Raw genomic sequence first — 6,249 nt, 5'->3', positions numbered from 1 at the left:
CCTATGCTTTTAATATAAGATATTCTTTGTGTGCTAATCTAAATTGAACAAGTTCAATATTTTGGTAGTTTGATTGGTTTGTTTTCATGCAGGATCGATTTGAAGACACAAATGATACCTACAAGGCATTTGTAAAGATATTAACTGATAGGAACAAATATGGCATGTCAGTTGGTGAAGTATACCATGAGGCAAGTGTTGTCTATGTATTTGTTTTGACAAATTGATTTTTTTTTTCTTCTTCATTTCTTTTTCTTTCTCATTCCCTTAATCATATATATATATATATATATATATATATATATGTTGGACTTCCCTAGGTTGAAAAACTTTTTGAGGGTCACCATGATCTTGTTCGTGATTTCGCTATGTTTTTGCCATCTGAGGATACTTAGGGAGAGAAGATGTACTTCATTATGGGGAGGAAAGAGGTTGTTGCATTGGTCAACAGATCAAAGACTTAACCAACTCTTAAATTGGGAAAATTGTCTTTTTGAATAAGCTTGCCAACATATGAAAACTCAGTAGAAACTATGTTTGTTGCATGCATTGAATTATCTAAGATATTTCCCTTTATATAGACTATATTTGGTATCCAAGTAGTTCTAAAATTTAAGAAGAAAAATTTCGTAGAAGGGTTGAATCTGAATAGTGTGTTGGTCATATTTTTAATGAGTAAAAGAATGAATAAATAGAATAGAACAATTTAAGGATATTTCAATTCTATTACAATCAGGTTATGATTTTTACATAATCCAAAAAATTAACCATAAAATGTGGTACGCAACATTCAAACTACCATCAATCAAGATATGTTTATTACTGCCTAGATAAGTATTGATGTCTCTACTATACTTAGTACCAAAAGTAAAAAAATCCTTAGTATTTATGTACTTGATTTAATGCTGGTGCATTGTTTTATTATGAAATTTTATCTTTTAATTTAATTACTTATTGCCGATTAAAAAACAAAAATAAAAAACCATATCTAAGTATACTCCACACTTAGTAGTAGTTGTACCTGATACCTACACACTAGTTTATTTCACCATGACAAATACTTAAGTATGATTCATGAACAACTCAAACAAATGATTGTTTATCTCCTCCAGCTGTAATTACCTTGATGTCATCACCAATGAGTTTCTCCATCATTGTTTAATAAAAAAAAGTATTGCGTCAAATTGAGTATTATAGAAGACTCATACCATTAATTTTGTTTGATTTTGTTTGAGTCTACAAGTATTATCTACTAAGAGTAACTTAATAACAAACTTATACTTTCACTTATCTATTATATAAGACTTACAATTTTAATTTTATTTTAGGAAAGTACCAACAAACCTAGGATACTGTAGGTTAGTTTTATCCTATTTATTACACACTAATTTAATGTCAAATTATTGATGCTTTTATTATTATTGTATGATTTATTAATTTCGTTAATATATTTTCTTTTATCATTTTTTGAATTCTTTCTAATTTTTTTCCTTTTTATTTTGTTGAACTATTTTTATACTTTTTGAACAAAATTTTACTACTTTTTTTTCTTCATTATTTTTTCTCCCGTACTTTTCTTTTTCTTTCTTTTTTGTCAAAAAGAAAGGATTTCTTTTTCGTAAACACTAAAAGATGTAAAACAAGGATGAAACTTTAAATCTACATCCCTTAAATTTCATTTTGTTCAATGTTTTGGCACAAGAACATTGTTCCAATTTAATTGTCATACAATATCAATGCCTTAAATTTTGATATTTTTATACATTTATTGTAGACGGATAAAGTAGAACAAAACAATATATGAAAAGTATTGAAATTAATATGAAAGATTATGTATTTAAATTTTTTGTAATACTTGTTTTGAAATTAACAAAAAAAATATAAAATCGGACAGAAGGAGTATTGAGGATCGAACTTTGAAATCAGTCTCTTTCTATTTTCTCTTTTTCAAATTGAACTATAGTATCTTATTCTAATATAAAGATTTGAGATGCTGGTTGTACAAATGAATTTGTATAAATAATATAAACCCAATAGTACAAAATATTTAGTTTTTTAAAAGAAAATTAAGCGTAACAAAAAATATATATATATATATATTAATTAATTAAGAAAAGGAAATTAAACTATTTTTTTATTCTCTTCTAGATACGATTCTAGAATATGTACATGCATCTACTCATGCACAATATAATCATAGTAGATTAGAATACAAACAATATATAGAAGGGCAATTATTAAAATAAACTAACAACTCCATTTAAAGTTCGTCATAATTATAAATTTACAAGTCCAATGAATCCATCATCATTTCATCAATTTTATATATATATATATATATATATATATATATATATATATAAACATGAATCTATACATTATATCCATAAAAAATATCTAATTACGTCTTCTAGAAGATTAAGCATTTATTATTAATATGTTTTTAGTACTTAGGTATAAATATCTCGACTACATGAATCAAAATATATTTAAAATAAATTCATACCTAAAACTCACAATAGGTATTCTAACGATACAATAAACTTTCTCTCAGTTTCTCACCACTTGATGTGATGTGATTCCAATAGCCACATAGAACAAGATTCTTGACACTTTGAGGAATCACCTTGAGCTGGAAAATGTAGAGGCACTTTCTTAGAAGTTGGATCATAGTTCTAAGATCAAGAACTCACCAAAACAAGTACCAAATCCCAAACTCATTTGGATGAACCAAATATTGTCAAATTGAATCAACAAAGGAGAAGGAAAAGAACAAACCGAACAGAATTGAACTTCAAAACAAAAGAACCGAACAGAATTTAAAAACTAAACAGAAAATAGGTGCTGGAAAATTAAAGGAACCGAAACAAAAACAACTCAAAACTCAAGGCAATAAGAACAAATTGAAGAAGAAGAAAGGAAGGAGAAGAGAATGCTCATGAAGATGGAGGAATGGTTGGATGATCACGCCACTAGAAGAATGGATGCTCCTAGATGAGTGTGGAAGCCGCCACTTGAGGAAACCATGGTCCTTCAAGATAAGACTAGAGAAGAAGCTCAAAGCTCTCCAAATGCTCACTCCAATTTTGAGTATAGTTTCTTTAGATAAAATTCAAATCTGAATTTTACAAAGGAAGCACCTCTATTTATAGCCTAAGGTGCTGAAAAATAGGTGGGAAATTTCAAATAAACTCATTTGAAATTCCCACCAAAAACAAGTCACATGGGAGGTGTGACCTTTTTCTACTATGACACCTCCCAAAAACTATACCTACACCACTCTCCTAAGTCACATGGACAATGTGACTTTATTTTACATTTTCACACACCTTTATTTAATAACCACACCTCCTAAAACTATACAAGAGTATTTCAAAGCTTGGCCTTGCCCCTCATGGGATGGATTTGGGCTCTTTGGGCTTTGGCCTTCTTGGGCTTGGGCTTGGGCTTTGGGCTTGGGCCTCATCTTTATTTTATGTCTTCTTTTAATTTTGAGAAGACTAGAAGGAAGAACTTCAAATGTGAGGGTGGATGTCCTCTTCCTCCATTAATAAAAGCCTCCTTTATTTGATTCTCATCATACTCCTCGAGTTGGAGAGAATTCGTCCACGAATTCTGAATCCCTGCATATAACAAAGTCAGTTTAGTTTTACAATTAAAAGTGGAAGAAAAATGTAAACATGACTTAGTATTTTTAAATAATGGGATTTCAGAAAAGGAGGTTCTATTAATCGACCAAGTTGGTAAAATTTGTTTGGGAATGATGTGATGTTTTGGAAAAAGACCTCTTAAATGGTGACAACCATTAGGAGGTATGAACAAATTATCCCTAACAGTTTTTAACCAAGATGGTGGTGAAATAGGAACCTTGGGTAAGGAAAAAGATAAGGAAGGAAAACACCTTGGAGGTGAAAGGATTAGATCCATGTCAACTTGGCCTTCTTTGTCTTTTTCATTTTTACTTGTGGGAAGTGGGTGAGTTAGGTCTTGTTTTACCTTCTTTATCTTTAAGATTTGCTTTTGTGGACAATGAAGAGCGATGTGCCCAAAACCTAAACATTTAAAACATTTGATATTTGAAGTTTTGGTAGGTGATTTAGGAGTAGAAGGATTTGTAGTAGAAACTTTTTTTGGAAACATGGTTTGTTTGGAAAAAGTGGAAGGAGAAATTTGAGTAGAAATTTTGTTTGCATCCTTCCTAGAAGAGTTGTACAAATCATCATCATGAGTATTTTTGCAAGTTTTTTTCAAAAGATATGATTCTACCTTGATGGCTTTGTGAAACACTCTCTTTAAAGAAGAATATTCTTTTAATTCTACAAAGTCTCTAATATCTCTTCTCAAACCACGTACAAACCATTTAATCTTTGACTCTTCATTAGCATGCATATTCATTTTAGTCAAAGTTGTTTCAAAATCTTTAAAGTATTCATCTACCATCCTATCAGTTTCTCACCACTTGATGTTTTAGTTCATGTGACTTAGATCATCAATGAAGCTAGATATCTCAATTAAAACACAATTCTTTACTTAATACATGTGATAAATAGTAACAAACATGAGTGTTGAATTTGTTGAACCAAGTGGTGTTCAATGTTTTGAAGAATCCAAACCCTTTGAAGGATGATGAAGCCTCTGCTTTGCTTGATACTGATGTGCTGTTTTAGTCTTGTTCTGGGGTAGTTCTATGTTGTAATCAACACCTAGATTAAATCTCAAAGCAATTAGCATCTCAATTTTATCAAAGCAAAATGTTTTTCAAACTAAGTTGAAACAACCGATTGTTTTGTCGAAACAACCGATTGTTTACACTTAGGTGTTTTGAGAAAGTTTGAAAACTGTTTTTGAATGGTGTTTTTGTTAAGTAACAAAACAACCGATTGATTCGAGGAAACAATCGATTGTTTGTTTTAAAACCATAACAGAAAAACTGTTTTCTTTGACTGAGCTTTAAATGCTTTAACTGAATACGCTCTAGTCATTAAATGCTTTGACCAATCTATTTTAAATGCAATTAAGAGTTTGTTAAGATTTGATAACAAACTATATTCTTAGATATATTATGAGAAATAGTTTTTGATATATTAAGAATCTTGAAACAAAGTTTTAATAGAAGAAGAGTTGTTCAAAGTATTCTGAGATTGCAAAAAGAGTTGAGAGATTGATCAAAGTGCTGAATAGGATTCTCTTGTATTGATTTCAGATATTCATCTGTAACAAGTGTAATCTGTGTAAACTGCTGAACATTTTGTTTGTGTTTGTTGCTGAGATTGGATGTGTGTTCTTGAGGTGTTCAAGATCAGCAATCTTACTGTTGGCCAAGGAGAGAGTGTTTCTTGAGGTGTTCAAGGTCATTCTCTTGGTTGTTGTTGTAAGTGATCAAGGTGTGGTTGCTTAGTGGATTTCCTCAGGGTTTCTGAGAAGACTGGATGTAGCTCTGGGTTGGAGTGAACCAGTATAAACAGTTGTGTACAATCTTTCTATCCTTAACTCTTTAATTTCAGTTTGTTTGTTGTTTGTTGGTATAAACAACCGATTGTTTCGAAGAAACAACCGATTGTTTTTCCTGGTATTACAGTTTTGCTTGCTGTTTTGGCTAACTGAATTGCTGAATCAATTGGTTTCTGAAATAAGTTCATTCTAGCTTTGAAAAGTTTGCGAAAACCTCTTTAAACCATTCACCCCCCCTCTAGTTTAAAGCCATATTTTCTAACAATTGGCATCAAGAGCTTGGTTCTTGTAAGTCATTCAAGTTGATCCTAAAAATCTTTCAAAATGGCTGATAGACTACCTTTTGGGGAAGGTGCCTCAATAAACAGACCACCCTTGTTTTGTGGTTTGAATTACCAGTTTTGGAAAGTTAGAATGAAAATATTTATGGAATCTCTTGACAAAGGAATTTGGGATGCAATTGAAAATGGTCCTTTTATTCCAACATTTGAAAAAGATGGTTCTGTCATTGAGAAGCCATGGTCTCAATGGACTGAAGCAGAAAGTAGAAAGGCCAAATTCGATTGCATTTCCAAAAATATTATAACCTCTGCTTTAAATTCTGATGAGTTTTTCAGGGTCTCACAATGCAAGTCATCAAAGGAAATGTGGGATACTTTGGAAGTCACTCATGAAGGAACAAATGAAGTGAAAAGGGCTAGAAAGCATGCTCTCATCCAAGAGTATGAGATGTTTAGAATGCTGAAAGGTGAAACCATAGCTGAAGTGCAGAAAAGGTTTACACACATCATCAATCAC

The sequence above is a fragment of the Phaseolus vulgaris genome, chromosome 3 (genome assembly GCF_000499845.2).
Source record: "Phaseolus vulgaris cultivar G19833 chromosome 3, P. vulgaris v2.0, whole genome shotgun sequence".
In the NCBI taxonomy this organism is placed as follows: Eukaryota; Viridiplantae; Streptophyta; class Magnoliopsida; order Fabales; family Fabaceae; genus Phaseolus; species Phaseolus vulgaris.
This window is presented reverse-complemented; position numbering follows the sequence as displayed.